This window comes from Pseudophryne corroboree, chromosome 11, assembly GCF_028390025.1.
Source record: "Pseudophryne corroboree isolate aPseCor3 chromosome 11, aPseCor3.hap2, whole genome shotgun sequence".
NCBI lineage: Eukaryota > Metazoa > Chordata > Amphibia > Anura > Myobatrachidae > Pseudophryne > Pseudophryne corroboree.
Genome location: NC_086454.1, coordinates 49,476,349 through 49,503,598, shown reverse-complemented (window position 1 = coordinate 49,503,598; position 27,250 = coordinate 49,476,349). Strand labels below are relative to the sequence as shown.

The 27,250-nt window shown below is 49.1% G+C and overlaps 1 long non-coding RNA gene across 5 annotated transcripts in view; it reads left to right on the top strand.

Moving 5' to 3' along the window:
* Positions 1 to 27,250, top strand: part of LOC134968615 (uncharacterized) — a 305,385-nt gene that overhangs the window by 51,957 nt on the left and 226,178 nt on the right. For 2 of the 5 annotated variants that reach the window (XR_010189339.1, XR_010189340.1), the window contains one exon: positions 19,453 to 19,602. The exons of the other annotated variants lie outside the window; for them this stretch is intronic. This is a non-coding gene — a long non-coding RNA (uncharacterized LOC134968615). The remainder of the gene's footprint in view (positions 1 to 19,452; positions 19,603 to 27,250) is intronic. 5 annotated transcript variants of the gene reach the window in all.

Here is a 27,250-nt window from a genome sequence, read left to right as displayed (position 1 = left end):
GGCAAAAAATACATCACATATAGCTCCTGGGCTATATGGATGCATTTAACCCCTGCCAATTTTTCCATAAAAAAGCGGGAGAAAGGCCGCCGAGAAGGGGGCGGAGCCTATCTCCTCAGCACACTGGCGCCATTTTTTCCTCACAGCTCCGTTGGAGGAAAGCTCCCTGACTCTCCCCTGCAGTCCTGCACTACAGAAACAGGGTAAAACAAGAGAGGGGGGGCACTAATTTGGCAGATAAATATATACAGCAGCTATATCAGGGAGAAACACTTATATAAGGTTATCCCTGTATATATATAGCGCTCTGGTGTGTGCTGGCAAACTCTCCCTCTGTCTCCCCAAAGGGCTAGTGGGGTCCTGTCCTCTATCAGAGCATTCCCTGTGTGTGTGCTGTGTGTCGGTACGTTGTGTCGACATGTATGAGGAGGAAAATGGTGTGGAGGCGGAGCAATTGCCTGTATTAGTGATGTCACCCCCTAGGGAGTCGACACCTGACTGGATGGTCTTATGGAAGGAATTACGTGATAGTGTCAGCACTTTACAAAAGACTGTTGACGACATGAGACAGCCGGCAAATCAGTTAATACCTGTACAGGCGTCTCAAACACCGTCAGGGGCTCTAAAGCGCCCGTTACCTCAGATGGTCGACACAGACACTGACTCCAGTGTCGACGGTGAGGAAACAAACGTATTTTCCAGTAGGGCCACACGTTACATGATCACGGCAATGAAGGAGGTTTTGAACATTTCTGATACTACAAGTACCACAAAAAAGGGTATTATGTGGGGTGTGAAAAAAACTACCCGTAGTTTTTCCTGAATCAGATGAATTAAATGAGGTGTGTGATGAAGCGTGGGTTTCCCCCGATAAAAAACTGCTAATTTCTAAAAAATTATTGGCATTATACCCTTTCCCGCCAGAGGTTAGGGCGCGTTGGGAAACACCCCCTAGGGTAGATAAGGCGCTCACACGCTTATCAAAACAAGTGGCGTTACCGTCTCCTGATACGGCCGCCCTCAAGGAACCAGCTGATAGGAAGCTGGAAAATATCCTAAAAAGTATATACACACATACTGGTATTATACGACCAGCAATCGCCTCAGCCTGGATGTGCAGTGCTGGGGTGGCTTGGTCGGATTCCCTGACTGAAAATATTGATACCCTGGACAGGGACAGTATATTATTGACTATAGAGCATTTAAAGGATGCATTTCTATATATGCGAGATGCACAGAGGGATATTTGCACTCTGGCATCAAGAGTAAGTGCGCTGTCCATTTCTGCCAGAAGAGGGTTATGGACGCGACAGTGGTCAGGTGATGCGGATTCCAAACGGCATATGGAAGTATTGCCGTATAAAGGGGAGGAGTTATTTGGGGTCGGTCTATCGGACCTGGTGGCCACGGCAACGGCTGGGAAATCCACCTTTTTACCCCAGGTCACCTCTCAGCAGAAAAAGACACCGTCTTTTCAGGCTCAGTCCTTTCGTCCCCATAAGGGCAAGCGGGCAAAAGGCCACTCATATCTGCCCCGGGGCAGAGGAAGGGGAAAAAGACTGCAGCAGACAGCCTCTTCCCACGAACAGAAGCCCTCCCCCGCTTCTGCCAAGTCCTCAGCATGACGCTGGGGCCTTACAAGCGGACTCAGGCACGGTGGGGGCCCGTCTCAAGAATTTCAGCGCGCAGTGGGCTCACTGGCAAGTGGACCCCTGGATCCTGCAGGTAGTATCTCAGGGGTACAAATTGGAATTCTAGGCGTCTCCCCCTCGCCGGTTCCTGAAGTCTGCTTTACCAACGTCTCCCCCCGACAGGGAGGCGGTATTGGAAGCCATTCACAAGCTGTATTCCCAGCAGGTGATAATCAAGGTACCCCTCCTACAACAGGGAAAGGGGTATTATTCCACGCTGTTTGTGGTACCGAAGCCGGACGGCTCGGTGAGACCTATTTTAAATCTGAAATCCTTGAACACTTACATACAAAGGTTCAAATTCAAGATGGAATCACTCAGAGCAGTGATAGCGAACCTGGAAGAAGGGGACTATATGGTGTCTCTGGACATCAAGGATGCTTACCTCCATGTCCCAATTTGCCCTTCTCACCAAGGGTACCTCAGGTTTGTGGTACAGAACTGTCACTATCAGTTTCAGACGCTGCCGTTTGGATTGTCCACGGCACCCCGGGTCTTTACCAAGGTAATGGCCGAAATGATGATTCTTCTTCGAAGAAAAGGCGTCTTAATTATCCCTTACTTGGACGATCTCCTGATAAGGGCAAGGTCCAGAGAACAGTTAGAGGTCGGAGTAGCACTATCTCAAGTAGTACTACGACAGCACGGATGGATTCTAAATATTCCAAAATCGCAGCTGATTCCGACGACACGTCTGCTGTTCCTAGGGATGATTCTGGACACAGTACAGAAAAAGGTGTTTCTCCCGGAGGAGAAAGCCAGGGAGTTATCCGACCTAGTCAGGAACCTCCTAAAACCAGGCCAAGTGTCAGTGCATCAATGCACAAGGGTCCTGGGAAAAATGATGGCTTCTTACGAAGCGATTCCATTCGGCAGATTCCACGCAAGAACTTTTCAGTGGGATCTGCTGGACAAATGGTCCGGATCGCATCTTCAAATGCATCAGCGGATAACCCTGTCTCCAAGGACAAGGGTGTCTCTCCTGTGGTGGTTACAGAGTGCTCATCTTCTAGAGGGCCGCAGATTCGGCATTCAGGACTGGGTCCTGGTGACCACGGATGCCAGCCTGAGAGGCTGGGGAGCAGTCACACAGGGAAGAAATTTCCAGGGCTTGTGGTCAAGCATGGAAACGTCACTTCACATAAATATCCTGGAACTAAGGGCCATTTACAATGCCCTAAGTCAGGCAAGGCCTCTGCTTCAGGGTCAGCCAGTGTTGATCCAGTCGGACAACATCACGGCAGTCGCCCACGTAAACAGACAGGGCGGCACAAGAAGCAGGAGGGCAATGACGGAAGTTGCAAGGATTCTTCGCTGGGCGGAAAATCATGTGATAGCACTGTCAGCAGTGTTCATTCCGGGAGTGGACAACTGGGAAGCAGACTTCCTCAGCAGACACGACCTCCACCCGGGGGAGTGGGGACTTCACCCAGAAGTCTTCCACATGATTGTGAACCGTTGGGAAAAACCAAAGGTGGACATGATGGCGTCACGCCTCAACAAAAAACTGGACAGATATTGCGCCAGGTCAAGGGACCCTCAGGCAATAGCTGTGGACGCTCTGGTAACACCGTGGGTGTACCAGTCAGTGTATGTGTTCCCTCCTCTGCCTCTCATACCCAAGGTACTGAGAATCATAAGAAGGAGAGGAGTAAGGACTATACTCGTAGCTCCGGATTGGCCAAGAAGGACTTGGTACCCGGAACTTCAGGAGATGCTCACGGAAGACCCGTGGCCTCTACCTCTAAGAAAGGACCTGCTCCAGCAGGGACCATGTCTGTTCCAAGACTTACCGCGGCTGCGTTTGACGGCATGGCGGTTGAACGCCGGATCCTGAAGGAAAAAGACATTCCGGATGAAGTCATCCCTACCCTGATCAAAGCCAGGAAGGATGTAACTGTGCAACATTATCACCGTATTTGGCGTAAATATGTTGCGTGGTGTGAGGCCAGGAAGGCCCCTACAGAGGAATTTCAACTGGGTCGTTTCCTGCATTTCCTGCAAACAGGACTGTCTATGGGCCTAAAATTAGGGTCCATTAAGGTTCAAATTTCGGCCCTGTCAATATTCTTCCAAAAAGAACTAGCTTCAGTTCCTGAAGTTCAGACGTTTGTCAAGGGAGTACTGCATATACAGCCTCCTTTTGTGCCTCCAGTGGCACCTTGGGATCTCAATGTAGTTTTGGGGTTCCTAAAATCACATTGGTTTGAACCACTCACCACTGTGGACTTAAAATATCTCACATGGAAAGTGGTAATGCTGTTAGCCCTGGCTTCAGCCAGGCGTGTTTCAGAATTGGCGGCTTTATCCTATAAAAGCCCTTACCTAATTTTTCATACGGACAGGGCAGAATTGTGGACTCGTCCTCAATTTCTCCCTAAGGTGGTTTCAGCATTTCACTTAAACCAGCCTATTGTGGTGCCTGCGGCTACTAGGGACTTGGAGGATTCCAAGTTACCGGACGTAGTCAGGGCCCTGAAAATATATGTTTCCAGGACGGCTGGAGTCAGAAAATCTGACTCGCTGTTTATCCTGTATGCACCCAACAAGCTGGGTGCTCCTGCTTCTAAGCAGACTATTGCTCGTTGGATTTGTAGTACAATTCAGCTTGCACATTCTGTGGCAGGCCTGCCACAGCCAAAATCTGTAAAAGCCCATTCCACAAGGAAAGTGGGCTCATCTTGGGCGGCTGCCCGAGGGGTCTCGGCTTTACAACTTTGCCGAGCAGCTACTTGGTCAGGGGCAAACACGTTTGCTAAATTCTACAAATTTGATACCCTGGCTGAGGAGGACCTGGAGTTCTCTCATTCGGTGCTGCAGAGTCATCCGCACTCTCCCGCCCGTTTGGGAGCTTTGGTATAATCCCCATGGTCCTTTCGGAGTCCCCAGCATCCACTAGGACGTCAGAGAAAATAAGAATTTACTTACCGATAATTCTATTTCTCATAGTCCGTAGTGGATGCTGGGCGCCCATCCCAAGTGCGGATTGTCTGCAATACTTGTACATAATTATTGTTACAAAAATCGGGTTATTATTGTTGTGAGCCATCTTTTCAGAGGCTCCTCTGTTATCATGCTGTTAACTGGGTTCAGATCACAAGTTGTACGGTGTGATTGGTGTGGCTGGTATGAGTCTTACCCGGGATTCAAAATCCTTCCTTATTGTGTACGCTCGTCCGGGCACAGTATCCTAACTGAGGCTTGGAGGAGGGTCATAGGGGGAGGAGCCAGTGCACACCAGGTAGTCCTAAAGCTTTTACTTTTGTGCCCAGTCTCCTGCGGAGCCGCTATTCCCCATGGTCCTTTCGGAGTCCCCAGCATCCACTACGGACTATGAGAAATAGAATTATCGGTAAGTAAATTCTTATTTTTTTACCACTGGGTGGTACATAGGTGCTCTTAGAAACTTTTGCCTTGGAGCCTACAGTATATCTAGTTACACCCCAGGACCTACTCATTGTCATGTGAGATAAAATTAACTGGAGGGCATTATGTGACATAAAATGAACTGGAGCACTGTAATGTGGTATAACATGAAGTGGAGGCACTTTAGTGTTCCATAATATGAATTGGGTGCAGCACTGAAATGTGGCGCATAATATGAAACGGGGCCACTGTAATGTGACAGAATATCAACTGGGGACACTACGTCATAATGTGAATTGGGGGTACTGTGTTGCATGATGTGTACTGGCAGCCCTAAAATGTGACATAGGCCCTCACATTGTTCGCTCGCTAGCCGCTTTTCGCAGCAGTGCACACGCTAAGCCGCCGCCCTCTGGGAGTGAATCTTAGCTTAGCTGAATTGCGAACAAAGTATTCGCAATATTGCGAAAAGATTTTTCTGTGCAGTTTCTGAGTAGCTCGAGACTTACTCTTCCAGTGCGATCAGTTCAGTGCTTGTCGTTCCTGGTTTGACGTCACAAACACACCCAGCGTTCGCCCAGACACTCCCCCGTTTCTCCAGCCACTCCCGCGTTTTTCCCAGAAACGGCAGCGTTTTTTCACACACACCCATAAAACGTCCAGTTTCCGCCCAGAAACACCCACTTCCTGTCAATCACACTACGATCACCAGAACGAAGAAAAAACCTCGTAATGCCGTGAGTAAAATACCAAACTTTTTAGCAAATTTACTTGGCGCAGCCGCAGTGCGAACATTGCGCATGCGCAGTTAGCGGAAAATCGCTGCGATGCGAAGATAATTAACGAGCGAACAACTCGGAATGAGGGCCATAATTAGAACTAGGGCATTACTACGGTTCATAAAATAAACTAGGGCACTACTGTGGGGCATAATATTAACTAATGCTCTACTATGGTACAGAAAAAGAACTAGGGCACTACTATGGGGAATAGAACAGATATAACATGTGCAGAGAGAGTTAGATTTGGGTGGGGTGTGTTCAAACTGAAATCTAAATTGCAGTGTAAAAATAAAGCAGCCAGTATGTACCCTGCACAGAAACAATATAACCCACCCAAATCTAACTCCCTCTGCACATGTTACATCTTCTAAGCAGTTTCTCAGTAGCTCGAGACTTACTCCTACACTGCGATCAGCTCAGCCCGTTTCGTTCCTGGTTTGACGTCACACACACGCCCTGCGTTCGGCCAGCCACTCCCCCGTTTCTCCAGACACTCATGCGTTTTAGCCTGGCACGCCTGCGTTTTTCCGCACACTCCCTGAAAATGGCCAGTTTCCGCCCAGAAACACCCACTTCCTGTCAATCACACTCCGATCACTTCAACGATGCAAATTCTTCGTTCGGACGTGAGTAAATCTACTAAGTTTTGTGCTAAAATACTTAGCGCATGCGCACTGCGTATCATGCGCATGCGCATTTTTGCCTTAATCGCTCCGTTGCGAAAATCGGCAACGAGCGAACAACTCGGAATGTCCCCCAATGTCTGCTGTCCGGAGGCGTGACCGACAGGGAAGTGGGCAGTCTGGGGGGTGGCATCAGGATCGCGTCATCGTGGCTCCACCCCCCCGCTATGCAGTGCCGAGAAAATAGGTGCTGTATAGCAGGGGGCGGGGCTACGATGACTCGATTCAGCACGAATCGGATCCCCTCGGACCACCCACTTGTTTTCTGCTGCGTGCGGCCGAGGAGGGTTGTGGAGGGGCTGCAGGGAAAGCGAGAGGCTTGCCCACCGCTCCAGGGGGCCGGGAGGGCCACCCGATTTTCGGGAGCCTCCCGGCCATTCCGGGAGGTAGGCAAGTATGCATTGAGGTATTTAGTTCTTGCTAAAATTCTGCCAAGCCCATCTTTAATTTCAGCAGTGTGCGTCACTGTCCATCACCTACTTCCTGTATGTCTAGTATTGTATACTGTGCCGTCTCTTTCCTAGCTTAAATGGACAAAAATGTGACTTTCAATGTGCTCATACTGAGCTTGTGACTGATTTAACCCCCCCTTCTCCGCCCCCTCCCCCTGTGTTTCCTATCTGAAGCAGTCTCAGCACACATATGGATTGCATAGGATTATAGAAATGGTTAGTTGCATAGCTAGTTTCACATTTATTTTTCACAGACATACAGATAAAATGTACGAATGAGATGTCTGACTTCAAGAGTCTGTTGACCAACCTTGGCCCAAAAGCAGAGGATAGGAGACTGCCATGGGCCCTCTGCGGCGGCACCATTAAGATTTAGCAATTTCCGCTGTTGTCAGAAGCCTGCTGAGCTAAATCAGCTCTTGACTTGCCTGCAGCCTGACTCAGTCTGAGGGACTAATTCAGACGTGATCGCAGTAGCGATTTTTCTCTAATGGTCAAAACCATGCGCACTGCAGGGGGGGGGGGGGGACAGATATAACATGTGCAGAGAGAGAGTTAGATTTGGGTGGGGTGTGTTCAAATTGAAATCTAAATTGCAGTGTAGAAGTAAAGCAGACAGTATTTACCCTGCACAGAAACAAAATAACCAACCCACATCTAACTCTCTCTGCACATGTTACATATGCCCCGTGTGCACTGCACATGGTTTTGCCCATTAGAGAAAACATTTGCTGCTGCGATCAGGTCTGAATTAGGCCCTGAGGTTCTTTAAGTGCAAGTAAGATACCAATAGTGTTGTAATGTAAATTGTAATGTATAGTATGTATATATCGTACGATTTCTCAATGTATTACTATACTGTGATATACTATAATAAGGTAAGACATTGGATGTTGTTTTGCGATGCTGTTTTGAGGTGGCATCTAGGTCACAAAATTGGTCAGGACCGGCCGTCATCAAAGGTCTTGTGAGTACTGTTAATTGCTGAGGGATACATTGACCTCATAAATGCTTTAAATGTGCAGGAGAGCTGCTAGATGTAAAGCAGCAATTCATTTAAAGGCAAAACCAACCTGGTGTAGCCTTAAAACCAATTGCCGTTTTAAGGGGGTTATCCTGAGTTGTTAGCAAGCCAAAAAAGTTAGCAATTGGGCAAAACCATGTTGCACTGTTGGGGGCGGGCAGGTGTAACATGTGCAGAGAGAGTTAGATTTGGGTGGGTTATATTGTTTCTGTGCATGTTAAATACTGGCTGCTTTATTTTTACACTGCAATTTAGATTTCCGTTTTAACACATCCCACCCAAATTTAACTCTCTCTGCACATGTTACATCTGCGCCACCTGCAGTGCTACATGGTTTTGCCTATTTGTTAACTTTTTTGGTTTGAAAACAACCCTGAATAACCCCCTAAATCCAGCAGCGTTCTCTCTGAAATTGTTCTCCAATGTTACTGTTAAGCCATTGCAAGGCGCCATGTTGAAGTGTTTCATTATTTTGAGGTAAACCTGAGACAATGGAGATAGTTTGTCATTTGATTGCCATAGAACTGCTATTTTAAATGAGGATAGGTAGTGGTCATGGAGTGTTATGGTGGGTACACACTGATCAATATATATGTACATATATATGTACAGATCAATGGATCTGCAGATATATCTATAGGAGGATCTGACAGTGTGTTGTGCATATACACTGCCGGATCCGTCGTGACTACTGTCACGAACTTGGCGGGTATTTATTTGCGCCCGCCCAGTTGAGCCATCAATTACCAGCGGCCTTTGCAGCATGTGTACAGGCGGTCGACTGACCGTCCGTACACACACAACGATGCACCAATGTATCTGTAGATATATTGGTCATCGTGTGTGCTGCAGGGCCGACGTGATATGTCTGTGAACGACGGCGTTCACAGACATATCATTGGTACACACTGGTCGACAGGCCAATGATATATCGGTCGTTCAGTAGAACGGCCGATATATCGGCCAGTATGTACCCAGCTTTAGAAACGCATAAAACCATGAACTTTCATTCTCAGCAGCTAAGTTGGTAAACTATGTTACTATGTAAATTGGTAAAGAAAACCTCTGGAATCAATAGTAATTCTCCTTTTATTTTTTATTATTATTGTCTAGACCCCCCCCCCCCCCCCCCCTCCCTCACAAAGCACCTGCTATAATCTCTAATACTTTTTCTATTACATTTTTATCTTCTATAAAACATTTCTGTGATGGCTTCTTGGGGATAATGGTACCTGTTCCTTACTGCTATAGGGAATTGATGAAGCTGTACAGAGGTCAAAGTCTTAACAAGCAGCAGGTCTAGATTGCTTTGTAATCAATTGCACATGATTAGAGGTAATGCAGAAAGCAACACAATCGTCATTATCCTGTCTTTGATCTCAGTCAGTACCATCTTGTGAAAGTTACGAGACATTTCTGCTTTGAAGTAAACAGCAATATAAGTAATTCAGGTAGTTGTTTACAAAAGGTTACCACTTCAATATCACAAAAATGTCCTAGTCATTTTTCCCCAGTTGGAAGAAGCAGTAGCGCGGCGTGTCAGAGCACTGTCAGCTCTTCTCTGCTTCTTGTGAGCGTTTTATAGTGTCCCAGACAATGTCATGAAGTGTAGAATGTACAGACTGTTCCATTGACCTCTTGGAGATAATTTTATATACCTACCTGTTTGTTCATCATCAGAGTGCACTTGCATCAGCCCTGTACTAGTTGCAAAAGAAAAAATGGTGTTTATGCTTCAGACGAAGCTCACAGTTCTGTCTATCCGCCCTCCAGGACTGTTGTTCCCCTGGGCACCAGCATTTCACTTACGAGCTGCCTAGAACAGCACCCTGCAGGTTAGAAAGCCACCTGGAATGTCCATAGGATGATCCAGGGCCACCTTCCTGTCCTGGTGGTCCTGCCCCCTCATTGTGACATTATGGGGGAGATTCAAATGTTTGAAAAGTCAGTTGGGAGTCTGTTTTTTCCTATCTAAAAGACAGGAAAAACAGACAACCAACCGACTTTTCAAACATTTGAATTCCACCCTATGATGGAGGGCAGGGCCAGATTAACAATGGGGCTGATGGAGCTGTAGCTCCAGGCCCACCTTCAAAATAGGCCCACAGCAACTGCATACTGCTGTGCTGCTGTAAACAGGAAAAAAAATTCCTGCTACAGCAGATTGCCAGTGACGCTGCGGTGTGGTGACCACAGCTGCAGAGCAGAGCCACCCCGCCAGCACCTCTGTTTACTGGCGGCTGCAGGACAAGACGATCTAGCCAGCGGCACTAGGACCCAGTGCTGCTCTGCTGCTGCTGCTGCTGGCGGCATCTTCGCAGTGGGGATGAGTGGGAGGGGACAGGGCAGGCCCTACCATTACACCGCCGAGCGCCGAGCAGCCTGGACTATGACCCCAGCCTACCAGGAAGCCCTTGCTCTATTCCCGGCTCTGACGTCTCCCGCGCTGTTCTTTTCTTAGCCGCGGCTCCCTCTAGATGCCAGACGGGCCGTCCGCGGCTGTGCCGTGATTGGCGGCCGTGGAAGGCCGGGTGTCCCCCTCACACTGTCCGGTGCAAGTAGGTCAGAAACCCCGGAGCAACCTCTTCTAGCATTACTGGAGCCGCCATCTGCAAGTGACAGGTACTGTAATATACAGAATATTTCTCTTACGTCCTAGAGGATGCTGGAGACTCCGTAAGGACCATGGGGATAGACGGGCTCCGCAGGAGACATGGGCACTTTAAGAAAGACTTTAGGAATGGGTGTGCACTGGCTCCTCCCTCCATGCCCCTCCACCAGACCTTAGTTTACTACTGTGCCCAGAGGAGACTGGGTGCATTACAGGGAGCTCTCCTGAGTTTCCTGTCAGAAAGTATTTTGTTAGGTTTTTTATTTTCAGGGAGCCTGCTGGCAACAGACTCCCTGCAGCGAGGGACTGAGGGGAGAGAAGCAGACCTACTTCTGTGAGTTTCAAGGCTCTGCTTCTTAGGCTACTGGACACCATTAGCTTCAGAGAGATCGGTACGCAGGTCTCACCCTCGCCGTCCGTCCCAGAGCCGCGCCGCCGTCCTCCTCACAGAGCCGGAAGATAGGAGCCGGGTGAGTATGAGAAGAAAAGAAGACTTCAAATGCGGCAGAAGACTTCATGATCTTCACTGAGGTAACGCACAGCAGTGAAGCTGTGCGCCATTGCTCCCATACACCTCACACACAGCAGTCACTGTAAGGGTGCAGTGCGCAGGGGGGGGGGGGGGCACCCTGGGCAGCATATAAACCTCTTTCTGGCAAAAATAAGTATATATACAGTTGGGCACTGTATATATAATGAGACAGTTTTCAGTATATTTGAGCGGGACAGAGGCCCGCCGCCGAGGGGGCGGGGCTTCTCCCTCAGCACTCACCAGCGCCATTTTCTCCACAGCACAGCGCTGAGAGGAAGCTCCCCGGACTCTCCCCTGCTTAACCATTGGTGAAAGAGGGTTTTGAAGAAGAGGGGGGGCACATAATTGCTGCATTTATATATGTACAAACAGCGCTACTGGGTAAACATATATAGTGTTTTTTCCTGGGTCAAATAGCGCTGGGTGTGTCCTGGCATACTCTCTCTCTCTGTCTCTCTAAAGGGCCTTGTGGGGGAACTGTCTTCAGATAAGAGGATTCCCTGAGTGTGTGGTGTGTCGGTACGCGTGTGTCGACATGTCTGAGGTAGAAAGCTTTCAGGGGGAGGAGGAGAGAATGAGTGTGGTGTCTCCGCCGACAACGCCGACACCTGACTGGATGGATATGTGGAAGGTTTTAAGTGCTAATGTGAATTTATTGCACAAAAGATTAGACAAAGCTGAAGCTAGGGAACAGCCAGGCAGTCAACCCATGTCTGTCCCTATGTCGCAGGGACCTTCGGGGTCTCAAAAGCGCCCTATATCCCATATTGTAGACACAGATACCGACACAGACTCTGACTCCAGTGTCGACTATGATGATGCAAAATTACAGCCAAAAGTGGCTAAATTTATTCGACATATGATCATTGCAATAAAAGATGTTTTGCATATCACAGAGGAACCCCCTGTCCCTGACACGAGGGTACACATGTATAAAGGAAAGAAACCTGAGGTAACCTTTCCTCCCTCACATGAGTTGAACGAATTATGTGAAAAAGCGTGGGAATCTCCAGACAAAAAACTGCAGATTCCCAAAAGAATTCCTATGGTGTATCCTTTCCCGCCAACGGACAGGATACGGTGGGAATCTTCCCCTAGGGTGGACAAGGCATTAACACGCTTATCCAAAAAGGTAGCGCTGCCATCCCAAGATACGGCTACCCTCAGGGACCCGGCTGACCGCAAGCAGGAGGTTATCCTGAAGTCCATTTACACACATTCTGGTACCTTACTCAGACCGGCGATTGCGTCGGCCTGGGTTTGTAGCGCGGTAGCAGCATGGACAGATACCTTATCAGCGGATATTGAGACCCTAGATAAGGATACCATTTTATTGACCCTAGGGCATATAAAAGATGCTTTCTTATATATGAGAGATGCTCAAAGAGACATTAGTCTACTGGGTTCTAGAATCAACGCGATGTCCATTTCTGCTAGACGAGTCCTATGGACCCGGCAATGGACAGGTGATGCCGACTCAAAAAGGCATATGGAGGTTTTACCTTGCAAGGGTGAGGAATTGTTTGGGGAAGGTCTCTCGGACCTGGTCTCCACAGCTACAGCGGGTAAATCAAATTTTCTACCTTATATTCCCTCACAGCCTAAGAAAGCACCACATTATCAAATTCAGTCCTTTCGATCACAAAGAAACAAGAAAGTACGAGGTGCGTCCTTTCTTGCCAGAGGTAAGGGCAGAGGAAAAAAGCTGCACAACACAGCTAGTTCCCAGGACCAGAAGTCCTCTCCGGCCTCTACAAAATTCACCGCATGACGCTGGGGCTCCGCTAGGGGAGTCCGCCCCAGTGGGGGCACGTCTTCAAATTTTCAGCCACATCTGGGTTCACTCACAGGTGGATCCCTGGGCAATAGAAATTGTTTCCCAGGGTTACAAGCTGGAATTCGAAGAGGTGCCTCCTCGCCGGTTTTTCAAATCGGCCCTGCCAGCTTCTCCGCCAGAAAGGGAGATAGTGTTAAATGCAATTCACAAATTGTATCTTCAACAGGTGGTGGTCAAGGTTCCCCTGTTTCAACAAGGGAAGGGATATTACTCAACCCTATTTGTGGTCCCGAAACCAGACGGTTCGGTCAGACCCATTTTAAATTTAAAATCCCTGAACCTATACTTGAAAAGGTTCAAGTTCAAGATGGAATCGCTCAGAGCGGTTATCGCCAGCCTGGAAGGGGGGGATTTTATGGTATCTCTGGACATAAAGGATGCATACCTTCATGTTCCCATTTATCCACCTCATCAGGTGTACCTGAGATTTGCGGTACAGGATTGCCATTACCAATTTCAGACGTTGCCGTTTGGGCTTTCCACGGGCCCGAGAATTTTCACCAAGGTAATGGCGGAAATGATGGTGCTCCTGCGCAAGCAAGGTGTCACAATTATCCCGTACTTGGACGATCTCCTCATAAAAGTGAGATCAAGGGAGCAGTTACTGAACCTTGTGTAACTTTCACTGAAGGTGTTACAGCAACACGGCTGGATTCTCAACATACCGAAGTCGCAGTTAGTTCCTACGACTCGTCTGACTTTCTTGGGCATGATTCTGGATACAGACCAGAAAAAGGTTTATCTTCCGAAAGGAAAGGCTCAGGAACTCATGACTTTAGTCAGGAACTTATTGAAGCCAAAACAGGTGTCAGTGCATCACTGCACTCGAGTCCTGGGAAAGATGGTGGCATCATACGAAGCCATTCCCTTCGGCAGGTTCCATGCGAGGACTTTCCAATGGGACCTATTGGACAAATGGTCCGGGTCGCATCTACAAATGCATCGGTTGATCACCCTGTCCCCCAGAGCCAGGGTATCTCTCCTTTGGTGGCTGCAGAGTGCTCACCTTCTAGAAGGCCGCAGGTTCGGCATTCAGGACTGGATCCTGGTGACCACGGACGCGAGCCTCCGAGGTTGGGGAGCAGTCACGCAGGGAAGAAACTTCCAAGGCCTTTGGTCAAGTCAAGGGACGTGTCTTCACATCAACATCCTGGAACTGAGGGCCATATACAACGCCGTACTTCAAGTGGAGACCTTACTGCGCGACCGACCAGTTCTGATCCAGTCAGACAACATCACCGCAGTGGCTCATGTAAACCGCCAAGGCGGCACAAGGAGCAGAGTGGCAATGGCGGAAGCCGCCAGGATTCTTCGCTGGGCGGAAAATCATGTAAGCGCTCTGTCGGCAGTGTTCATTCCGGGAGTGGACACCTGGGAAGCAGACTTTCTCAGCAGGCACGACCTGCATCCAGGAGAGTGGGGACTTCATCAGGAAGTCTTCGCACAGATTGCAAGTCAGTGGGGACTGCCCCACATAGTCATGATGGCGTCCCGCCTCAACATAAAGTTACAGAGGTATTGCCCAGATCAAAAGACCCTCAGGCGGTCCTAGTGACACCGTGGCACCGTGGGTGTTCCAGTCGGTCTATGTGTTTCCTCCTCTTCCTCTCATACCCAAGGTGTTGAGAATAATAAGTAAAAGAGGAGTGAGAACAATTCTCATTGTTCCAGATTGGCCACGAAGGACCTGGTATCCGGATCTGCTGGAAATGCTCACAGAAGATCCGTGACCTCTTCCTCTACGACAGGACCTGTTGCAACAGGGGCCCTGTCTGTTCCAAGACTTACCGCGGCTGCGTTTGACGGCATGGCGGTTGAACGCAGGATCCTAGCGGAAAAAGGCATTCCGGATGAGGTCATTCCTACGCTGATAAAGGCTAGGAAAGACGTGACAGCTAAACATTATCACCGTATATGGCGAAAATATGTTTCTTGGTGTGAGGCCAGGAATGCTCCTACGGAAGAATTCCATCTGGGCCGTTTCCTTCACTTCCTACAGACTGGAGTGAATTTGGGCCTAAAATTAGGCTCTATTAAGGTTCAGATTTTGGCATTATCCATTTTCTTTCAAAAAGAATTGGCTTGTCTCCCAGAAGTACAGACTTTTGTGAAGGGAGTGCTGCATATTCAGCCTCCTTTTATACCTCCGGTGGCGCCTTGGGACCTTAACGTGGTGTTGAGTTTCCTTAAGTCGCACTGGTTTGAACCACTTCAAACGGTGTAGTTAAAATATCTCACTTGGAAGGTGGTCATGTTATTAGCCTTGGCTTCGGCTAGGCGAGTGTCGGAATTGGCGGCTTTGTCTCATAAAAGCACCTATCTGGTTTTCCATATGGATAGAGCGGAATTGCGGACCCGTCCTCAATTCTTACCTAAGGTGCTGTCATCTTTTCATATGAACCAACCTATTGTGGTGCATGTGGCTACGCGAGACTTGGAGGACTCCGAGTCCCTTGATGTAGTCAGGGCTTTGAAAATTTACGCGGCCAGAACGGCTAGAGTCAGAAAAACAGAAGCACTGTTTGTCCTATATGCAGCCAACAAGGTTGGTGCCCCTGCTTCAAAGCAGACTATTGCTCGCTGGATCTGTAACACGATTCAGCAGGCGCATTCTACGGCTGGATTGCCGTTACCAAAATCGGTCAATGCCCAGTCCACTAGGAAGGTGGGCTCATCTTGGGCGGCTGCCCGAGGGGTCTTGGCACTACAGCTGTGCCGAGCTGCTACTTGGTCGGGTTCAAACACGTTTGCAAAGTTCTATAAGTTTGATACCCTGGCTGAGGAGGACCTCCTGTTTGCTCAATCGGTGCTGCAGAGTCATCCGCACTCTCCCGCCCGTTTGGGAGCTTTGGTATAATCCCCATGGTCCTTACGGAGTCCCCAGCATCCTCTAGGACATAAGAGAAAATAAGATTTTAAACCTACCGGTAAATCTTTCTCTCGTAGTCCATAGAGGATGCTGGGCGCCCGTCCCAAGTGCGGACTACTTCTGCGAGACTTGTATATAGTTTTGCTTACATAAGGGTTATGTTATAGTTTTCATCGGTCTCGGACTGATGCTATGTTGTTTTCATACTGTTAACTGGTTAGTATATCACAAGTTATACGGTGTGATTGGTGTGGCTGGTATGAATCTTGCCCTTGGATTAACAAAATCCTTTCCTCGTACTGTCCGTCTCCTCTGGGCACAGTTTCTCTAACTGAGGTCTGGAGGAGGGGCATGGAGGGAGGAGCCAGTGCACACCCATTCCTAAAGTCTTTCTTAAAGTGCCCATGTCTCCTGCGGAGCCCGTCTATCCCCATGGTCCTTACGGAGTCCCCAGCATCCTCTACGGACTACGAGAGAAAGATTTACCGGTAGGTTTAAAATCTTATTATTATATAACCTAAAACTCTGCAGTGTGTAGCACCAGCAGCACAAGTGAAAGCGCCTCCTGCGCCCCCTCCCCCCCAACCAGACTAGTCCCTTCTCCTCCCCCTATCACCAGGCTAATCCCCCCCCCCCCCTCCCCAGAGCAGGCTAATCCCCTCCCCAAGACTAGACTAATCCCCCTCCTTCCCCTGTCACCAGACTACCCCTCTCCTCACCAGCCTAACCCCCCTCCTTCCCCTGTCACCAGGCTACCCCCCCTCCTCACCAGCCTAACCCTCCCCCCTCCTATCCCTGTCACCAGGCTAATCCCCCCCCCTCCCCAGAGCAGGCTAATCCCCTCCCCAAGACTAGACTAATCCCCTCTCCTCCCCCTGTCACCAGGCTAATCCCCCCCTAGACTAAACTAATTCCCCTCCTTCCCCTGTCACCAGACTACCCCCCTCCTCACCAGCCAAACCCTCCCCCCCTCCTACCCCTCTCACCAGGCTAACTCCCCTCCTCACCAGCCTAATCCACCCTCCGCACCCTGTCACCAGGCCAACCCTCCGCTCATCAGACTAATCCCCCTTCTCACCCTGTCACCAGGCTAACCAACACCCTTCACCAGAATAATCCCCTCTCCTCCCCCTGTCACCAGGCTAATCCCCCCCCCCCCTACCCAGAGCAGGCTAATCCCCCCTCCTTCACCTGTCACCAGACTACCTCCCTTCTCACCAGCCTAACCCCCCCTCCTTCCCCTGTCACCAGACTACCCCCCTTCTCACCAGCCTAACCCCCCCTCCTTCCCCTGTCACCAGACTACCCCCCTCCTCACCAGCCTAACCCCCCCCCCCTCCTACCCCTGTCACCAGGCTACTTCCCCTCCTCACCAGCCTAACCCCCCCACCTTCCCCTGTCACCAGACTACCCCCCTCCTCACCAGCCTAACCCCCCCTCCTACCCCTGTCACCAGCCTAATCCACCCTCTGTACCCTGTCACCAGGCTAACCCCCCTCACCAGACTAAACCCCCCTTCTCACACTGTCACCAGGCTAACCGACACCTCTCACCAGACTAATCCCCCCTCCTACCCTTGTCACCAGGCTAACCTGCCCCCACTCACCAGGCTAATCCTCCCATTTTCCTCCTGTCACCAGGCAAATCCCCCTCCTCCCCCTATAACCAGGCTAACCCCCCTCACAAAAATAATCCCCCTTCTATCCCTTGTAACCAGGCTAATCCCCCTCCTCCCTCATCAACAGGCTGATTCCCCTGCCCACCAGAACACCTGCCTCGCTCATTATACACTTTACGCCACACAGCAGCGCTCATTTTACACCTTACACCACACAGCAGCACTCATTATACACGTTACGCCACACAGCAGCGCTAATTATACACCTTACACCACACAGCAGCCCTCATTATACACCTTACACCACACAGCAGCGCTCATTATACACCTTACACCACACAGCAGCGCTCATTATACACCTTACACCACACAGCAGCGCTCATTATACACCTTACACCACACAGCAGCGCTCATTATACACCTTACACCACACAGCAGCGCTCATTATACACCTTACACCACACAGCAGCGCTCATTTTACACCTTACACCACACAGCAGTGCTCATTATACACCTTACACCACACAGCAGCGCTCATTATACACCTTACACCACACAGCAGCGCTCATTATACACTTTACGCCATACAACAGCACTCATTATTCACCTTACACCACACAGCACGCTCATTATACACCTTACACCACACAGCAGCGCTCATTTTACACGTTACGCCACACAGCAGTGCACCTTAAACACCTTACGCAACACAGCAGCGCTCCTTACACACCTTACGCCACACAGTAGTGCTTCTTACACACCTTACACCATACAGCAGCGCTAATTACAAACCTTACACCACACAGCAGCACTCCTTATACTTGTAATCCCACACAGCAGCACTACTTATACACGTAACGTCACACAGCAATGCTCCTTACACATGTCCCGCCACTCAGCAGTGCTTCTTATACACGTAACACCACCCAGCAGCGCTCCTTACACATGTCCCGCCACACAGCAGTGCTGCTTATACACGTAACGCCACACAGCAGCGCTCCTTCTACACATAATGCCTCACAGCAGTGCTCCTTATACATGTAATCCCACACAGCAGCACTCCTTATACACGTAACGTCACACAGCAGCGTTCCTTACGCATGTCCTGCCACACAGCAGTGCTTCTTATACACGTAACACCACACAGCAGCGCTCCTTATACACATAATGCCACACAGTAGTATGCCTTATACATGTAACGCCACACACAGTAGTGCTCATTATACACACCACACAGTAGTGCTACTTATACATGTAACGCCACACACAGTAGTGCTCATTATACACAACGCCACACAGTAGAGCGCCTTATACACATTGCGACTCACTGAAGTACTCCTTATACACGTTATGACACTCAGTATGTGAGTGCATTATTTTTATAGACAGTTAAAAACTGTTTAAAATTTTTTCAAACTCGCGCGCACACACACACACACACACACACAGCACTGGTCACACACCCATACCAGTAGCCACACCCCCACCATGCTGGGCACACCCTTTGCGGTGGCACACAATAGGCCCTTCATAAATTTCAGCTCCAGGCCCATGAGGACCTTAATCTGGCACTGATGGAGGGACGGGCTGACACGAGGTGGAATATCACCCTGCTATGGCATTGCTATCCTATCTGAACTTTGCACATGTGAGACTGCCCTATTATAGCTCAGCTACACCCCTCCGTCGCATGGATGTGACTGAAATGCCTACGACCCTGCATCATCCGTATTTACATATGTTTACTTTCATGGCATGCGCACAGCAAAAACATACAAGGTACGCACCACAAACGGATGTGCGTTCAATTCTACAGCAACCGCATGTGGTGTGTTTGAGCGCACTGAAAAGAGATGGAGCAGTCCAGTAGGCCACATACTGACATATTCTTCCAAATACAATCCTGTCTATCTGAGAGATCAGTAAATCCCTTTGTTCTTTATGTCACCGTACCTTGGTCCATCACTTTCCTTTCTCACCTCTCCAGACACAAATGGGTGCAAGTGTCCGCTTTTAACACATCTGTATACGGGCAAGAGGGCAAATCTGAAAGTTCTGGAATATGGCAGAACAGACAAAGGAAGATCCAGCAATATTAATTTGGAGTACGACGTGTGAAGTTATAATTCCTGAAATGGTATGTGAATAGAACGTTAAAATGGAAGAAATTATCATATTGGAGTTCTGTATGTTTATACACGGTGGAGTCACATTATTATGACCAGCAGCTAATAGCCGGAGTAACCGCCGTGGGCAGCACGGACAGCAGCTAGACGGGCTGACCTGTGGTTTTACACACACATCAGGTTCATTCTGACGGTGAGCTACTCCACTGTAGCGTCAGTCGGCCCACACGTACCTTTGTAGCCGACGTTCACCTCTAATCAAAGGCACGTTGTGCTCCGCAGTTTCCACGCCTGTTATTAGCAATGGTGCCATCTGTCCAGTCATGATACACCTTCACCGCAGCAGCACGCCAACAGTTCACACACTGCACTGTTTAGAAACACGGCCACCCTTGGCCCGAAAGTCGATAATCATCCCTTTGCAATTCAGATAAATCGTATCTTTTATCCATGACAGCAACGAGTGATATGTGTGCAGACGGCCAATCCCACACCTTATATACCCACTAAGCCAGCGCACAACACGCAACATACTTCATGGGCTACGTGCTGCCGACGTCACATGTAGGAGGTAGTCATAATAATGTGACTTGACCGTGTATATATAGATACATACAAAGATAGATATTGAAATGTCTTTATTACAGTGTGGTACTTCTGTATTCAGCTTCAGCTGAGAACTTAGAACTGTAACTGCAGGACTTGCATCAATAATAGCTCTATATATAGAGCACTGCCTCTAAGCTCTACTTGACCTAATGGTTTCTGTCCAATGTAGTGAAGGAAGTCTGGTGCAATATTATGTGGGGGTGTTAGGACTTATACTGGAGTAGTATTATCATGTGTAGGTGGTGTACTCAGGCTTGTACAATATTAAATGGAAGTGGCGGACTCAGACTGGTGCAGTATCATGTGTGAATGAGGCACTCAGGCTGGTGCAGTATTATGTATGAATGAGGCACTCAGGCTGGTGCAGTATTATGTATGAATAAGGCACTCAGGCTGGTGCAGTATTATGTATGAATGAGGCACGAGGGCTGGTGCAGTATTACGTGTGAATGAGGCAAGAGGGCTGATGCAGTGTTATTTGTGAATGAGGCACTCAGGCTGGTGTAGTATTATGTGTGAATGAGGCACTCAGACTGGTACAGTATTGTGTGCGAATGAGGCACTCAGGCTCGTGCAGTATTACGTGTGAATGAGGCACTCAGGCTGGTGCAGTATTATGTATGAATGAGGCACTCAGGCTGGTGCAGTATTATGCATGAATGAGGCACTCAGGCTGGTGCAGTATTATGTGTGAATGAGGCACTCTGGCTGGTACAGTATTATGTGTGAATGAGGCACTCATGCTGGTGCAGTATTATGTGTGAATGAGGCAGTGAGGCACTCAGGTTGGTGCAGTATTATGTGTGAATGAGGCACTCAGGCTGGTGCACTATTATATTGGGGTGGCAGACTCAGGCCTTATACAGTGTTATGTGTTAGTGGGGGACTTAGACATGTACAATATTGCATGGGGATGGTGGACTCAGGCTGGTACAATGTTATATGGGGATGGTGGACTCAGGCTGGTACAGTATTATACTGTATATGGTGTTGGGGACTCAGGCTGGTACAGTATTATGTGGGGTTGGGGCACTCAGGTTGCTGCAATACTATCTAGGAGTGTTGGACTCAGGCTGGTACAGTATTATACTGTATATAGTGATGGGGACTCAGGCTGGTACAGTATTATACTGTATATAGTGATGGGGACTCATGCTGGTACAGTATTATACTATATATAGTGATGGGGACTCAGGCTGGTACAGTATTATACTGTATATAGTGATGGGGACTCAGGCTGGTACAGTATTATACTGTATATGGTGTTGGGGACTCAGGCTGGTACAGTATTATACTGTATATAGTGATGGGGACTCATGCTGGTACAGTATTATACTGTATATGGTGATGGGGACTGAGGCTGGTACAGTAATATACTGTATATAGTGATTGGGACTCAGGCTGGTACAGTATTATACTGTATATGGTGTTGGGGACTCAGGCTGGTACAGTATTATGTGCGAATGGCGCACTCAAGTATGTGCAATATTATATGGGAGTGGCAGACCCATGCTGGAACACTATGGGCCTAATTTATGTTTGCACACACAGCCGCACGCAACTGATTGATTATCGTCAGCCTGTCCCTGCGCCGTGATCGCACTGTGCATGTGTCAATGTCCTTTGTGATGCCGCTTGCAGTGCCGTCTTTAACGCATAGTGATCGACAGGAAGTGAACATTTGTGCGGCTGTAATGGGGAGTGGCAGGAAAAATGCAGGCGCGTCATAGCCATTTTCAGGGCATGTACCTGCTTTCAGCTGAGATCATGTACGTAGAGAAACACCAGCAACGCTACTGCCGCGTTCAGTCTGCATCACCATAGACTTACTCTACTCGTTATTGCGTTGGTGCTGCGTATGTGCTGCTGCGTATGTACACGCAGTTGCTAAGGACTTTGCAATGGCCCCGCTGGGCATCTATTCTTCTTATCTGGGCGGCTGCTTCACTTGAGATGATTAGCAATTCAGTAGCCTAAAAATTCCCAGCTGCATAAGCAAGTGCGTATACACATGAGATAGTGTGTGTGAGTGTATATGGGGCAATCAGTCAGTACAGTATTATATGGGGATGGGGAGTTAGGCAGGTACAATAATATATGGGGATGGGGACTAAGACAGGTACAATACTATGAGTAGTTGAGGCAATAGACTGGTACAATATTATGAGTAGTTGGGGACTCAGGCTGGTACAATATTATGAGTAGTTGGGGGCTCAGGCTGGTACAATATTATGAGTAGTTGGGGACTCAGGCTGGTACAATATTATGAGTAGTTGGGGACTCAGGCTGGTACAATATTATGAATAGGTGGGGGGACTCAGGCTGGTACACTATTATGGGGTTCACTACGGCTGGCCGGCGGTCGGGCTCCCGGCGACCAGCATCCCGGCGCCGGGAGCCCGACCGCCGGCTTACCGACAGCTTGGCGAGCGCAAATGAGCCCCTTGCGGGCTCGCTGCGCTCGCCACGCTACGGGCACGGTGGCGCGCTACGCGTGCCACACTATTTTATTCTCCCTCTATGGGGGTCGTGGACCCCCACGAGGGAAAATAAGTGTCGGTATGCCGGCTGTCGGGCTCCCGGCGCCGGTATACTGAGCGCCGGGAGCCCGACCGCCGGCAAACAGAAGACCACCCCTATTATGAGTAGTTGGGGGCTCAGGCTGGTACAATATTATGAGTAGGTGGGGGACTCAGGCTGGTACAATATTATGAGTAGTTGGGGGCTCAGGCTGGTACAATATTATGAGTAGTTGGGGGCTCAGGCTGGTACAATATTATGAGTAGGTGGGGGGATCAGGCTGGTACAATATTATGAGTAGGTGGGGGCTCAGGCTGGTACAATATTATGAGTAGGTGGGGGGATCAGGCTGGTACAATATTATGAGTAGGTGGGGGACTCAGGCTGGTACAATATTATGAGTAGGTGGGGGACTCAGGCTGGTACAATATTATGAGTAGTTGGGGGCTCAGGCTGGTACAATATTATGAGTAGGTGGGGGGATCAGGCTAGTACAATATTATGAGTAGGTGGGGGACTCAGGCTGGTACAATATTATGAGTAGGTGGGGGCTCAGGCTGGTACAATATTATGAGTAGGTGGGGGGATCAGGCTGGTACAATATTATGAGTAGGTGGGGGACTCAGGCTGGTACAATATTATGAGTAGGTGGGGGACTCAGGCTGGTACAATATTATGAGTAGTTGGGGGCTCAGGCTGGTACAATATTATGAGTAGGTGGGGGGATCAGGCTTGTACAATATTATGAGTAGGTGGGGGGACTCAGGCTGGTACAATATTATGAGTAGGTGGGGGACTCAGGCTGGTACAATATTATGAGTAGTTGGGGGCTCAGGCTGGTACAATATTATGAGTAGTTGGGGGCTCAGGCTGGTACAATATTATGAGTAGTTGGGGGCTCAGGCTGGTACAATATTATGAGTAGGTGGGGGACTCAGGCTAGTACATTATTATGAGTAGGTGGGGGACTCAGGCTGGTACAATATTGTGAGTAGGTGGGGGACTCAGGCTGGTACAATATTATGAGTAGTTGGGGGCTCAGGCTGGTACAATATTATGAGTAGTTGGGGGCTCAGGCTGGTACAATATTATGAGTAGTTGGGGGCACAGGCTGGTACAATATTATGAGTAGGTGGGGGCTCAGGCCAGTACAATATTATGAATAGGTGGGGGGATTCAGGCTGGTACAATATTATGAGTAGTTGGGGGCTCAGGCTGGTACAATATTATGAGTAGGTGGGAGGCTCAGGCCAGTACAATTTCTCTATCGTCCTAGTGGATGCTGGGGTTCCTGAAAGGACCATGGGGAATAGCGGCTCCGCAGGAGACAGGGCACAAAAAGTAAAGCTTTTTCCGATCAGGTGGTGTGCACTGGCTCCTCCCCCTATGACCCTCCTCCAGACTCCAGTTAGATTTTTGTGCCCGGCCGAGAAGGGTGCAATCTAGGTGGCTCTCCTAAAGAGCTGCTTAGAAAAAGTTTAGCTAGGTTTTTTATTTTACAGTGATTCCTGCTGGCAACAGGATCACTGCAGCGAGGGACTGAGGGGAGAAGGAGTCAACTCACCTGCGTGCAGGATGGATTGGCTTCTTGGCTACTGGACATCAAGCTCCAGAGGGACGATCACAGGTACAGCCTGGATGGTCACCGGAGCCACGCCGCCGGCCCCCTTGCAGATGCTGAAGACAGAAGAGGTCCAGAATCGGCGGCTGAAGACTCCTGCAGTCTTCAAAAGGTAGCGCACAGCACTGCAGCTGTGCGCCATTTTCCTCTCAGCACACTTCACACGGCAGTCACTGAGGGTGCAGGGCGCTGGGAGGGGGGCGCCCTGGGAGGCAAAATGATTACCTATAAAGGCTAAAAATACCTCACATATAGCCCTAGAGGCTATATGGAGATATTTAACCCCTGCCTAATTTTTCTAAATAGCGGGAGACGAGCCCGCCAGAAAAGGGGCGGGGCCTATCTCCTCAGCACACGGCGCCATTTCCTCTCACAGCTCCGCTGGTCAGGACGGCTCCCAAGTCTCTCCCCTGCACTGCACTACAGAAACAGGGTAAAACAGAGAGGGGGGGGCACATTTATGGCGATATTTTGATATAACAAAGCAGCTATAAGGGAGCACTTATTATAAGGCTATCCCTGATATATATATATAGCGCTTTTGGTGTGTGCTGGCAAACTCTCCCTCTGTCTCCCCAAAGGGCTAGTGGGTCCTGTCTTCGTTAGGAGCATTCCCTGTGTGTCTGCTGTGTGTCGGTACGTGTGTGTCGACATGTATGAGGACGATATTGGTGTGGAGGCGGAGCAATTGCCAAATATGAGGATGTCACCCCCTAGGGAGTCGACACCGGAATGGATGCCTTTATTTATGGAACTACGGGATAGTGTCAACACGCTAAAGCAGTCGTTTGACGACATGAGGCGGCCGGACAATCAATTAGTGCCTGTCCAGGCGACTCAAACACCGTCAGGGGCTGTGAAACGCCCTTTGCCTCAGTCGGTCGACACAGACCCAGACACAGGCGATGACTCCAGTGGTGACGGTGACGAATCAACCGTATTTTCCAGTAGGGCCACACGTTATATGATTTTGGCAATGAAGGAGGCGTTACATTTAGCTGATACTACAGGTACCACTAAACAGGGTATTATGTGGGGTATGAAAAAACTACCTATAGTTTTTCCTGAATCAGAAGAATTAAATGACGTGTGTAATGAAGCGTGGGTTGCCCCTGATAAAAAGCTGATAATTTCAAAGAAATTATTGGCATTATACCCTTTCCCGCCAGAGGTTAGGGAGCGCTGGGAAACACCTCCTAGGGTGGACAAGGCGCTAACACGCTTATCTAAACAAGTGGCGTTACCCTCTCCTGAGACGGCCGCACTTAAAGATCCATCAGATAGGAGGATGGAAAATATCCAAAAAAGTATATACACACATGCAGGTGTTATACTACGACCAGCTGTAGCGACTGCCTGGATGGGCAGTGCTGGGGTAGTTTGGTCAGAGTCCCTGATTGAAAATATTGATACCCTGGACAGGGACAATATTTTACTGTCGTTAGAACAAATAAAGGATGCATTTCTTTATATGCGTGATGCACAGAGGGATATCTGCACACTGGCATCACGGGTAAGTGCTATGTCCATTTCGGCCAGAAGAGCTTTATGGACGCGACAGTGGACAGGCGATGCGGATTCAAAACGGCATATGGAAGTTTTGCCGTATAAAGGGGAGGAGTTATTTGGAGTCGGTCTATCAGATTTGGTGGCCACGGCTACAGCCGGGAAATCCACCTTTCTACCTCAAGTCACTCCCCCACAGAAAAAGGCACCGACTTTTCAACCGCAGCCCTTTCGTTCCTTTAAAAATAAGAGAGCAAAGGGCTATTCATATCTGCCACGAGGCAAAGGTCGAGGGAAGAGACAGCAACACGCAGCTCCTTCCCAGGAACAGAAGCCCTCCCCGGCTTCTACAAAAGCCTCAGCATGACGCTGGGGCTTCTCAAGCGGACTCGGGGACGGTGGGCGGTCGTCTCAAAAATTACAGCGCGCAGTGGGCTCACTCGCAGGTAGATCCCTGGATCCTGCAGATAATATCTCAAGGGTACAGGTTGGAATTAGAGACGGATCCACCTCGCCGTTTCCTGAAGTCTGCTTTACCAACGTCCCCCTCCGAAAGGGAGACGGTTTTGGAAGCCATTCACAAGCTGTACTCTCAGCAGGTGATAGTCAAGGTACCTCTTCTACAACAAGGGAAGGGGTATTATTCCACTCTTTTTGTGGTACCGAAGCCGGATGGCTCGGTAAGGCCTATTCTAAATCTGAAGTCCTTGAACCTGTACATAAAGAAGTTCAAGTTCAAAATGGAGTCACTCAGAGCAGTGATAGCGAACCTGGAAGAGGGGGACTTTATGGTATCCTTGGACATCAAGGATGCGTATCTCCACGTTCCAATTTACCCCTCACACCAGGGGTACCTCAGGTTCGTTGTACAAAACTGTCACTATCAGTTTCAGACGCTGCCGTTCGGATTGTCCACGGCACCTCGGATCTTTACAAAGGTAATGGCCGAGATGATGATTCTTCTTCGAAGAAAAGGCGTATTAATTATCCCATACTTGGACGATCTCCTAATAAGGGCGAGGTCCAGAGAACAGCTAGAGATGGGATTAGCACTGTCTCAAGAAGTGCTAAAACAGCACGGGTGGATTCTGAATATTCCAAAATCCCAGTTAATGCCGACAACTCGTCTGCTGTTCCTAGGGATGATTCTGGACACGGTTCAGAAAAAGGTTTTTCTCCCGGAGGAAAAAGCCAAGGAGTTATCCGAGCTTGTCAGGAACCTCCTAAAACCAGGAAAGGTGTCTGTACATCAATGCACAAGAGTCCTGGGAAAAATGGTGGCTTCTTACGAAGCAATTCCATTCGGCAGATTCCACGCAAGAATTTTCCAAAGGGATCTGTTGGACAAATGGTCAGGGTCGCATCTTCAGATGCACCTACGGATAACCCTGTCTCCAAGGACA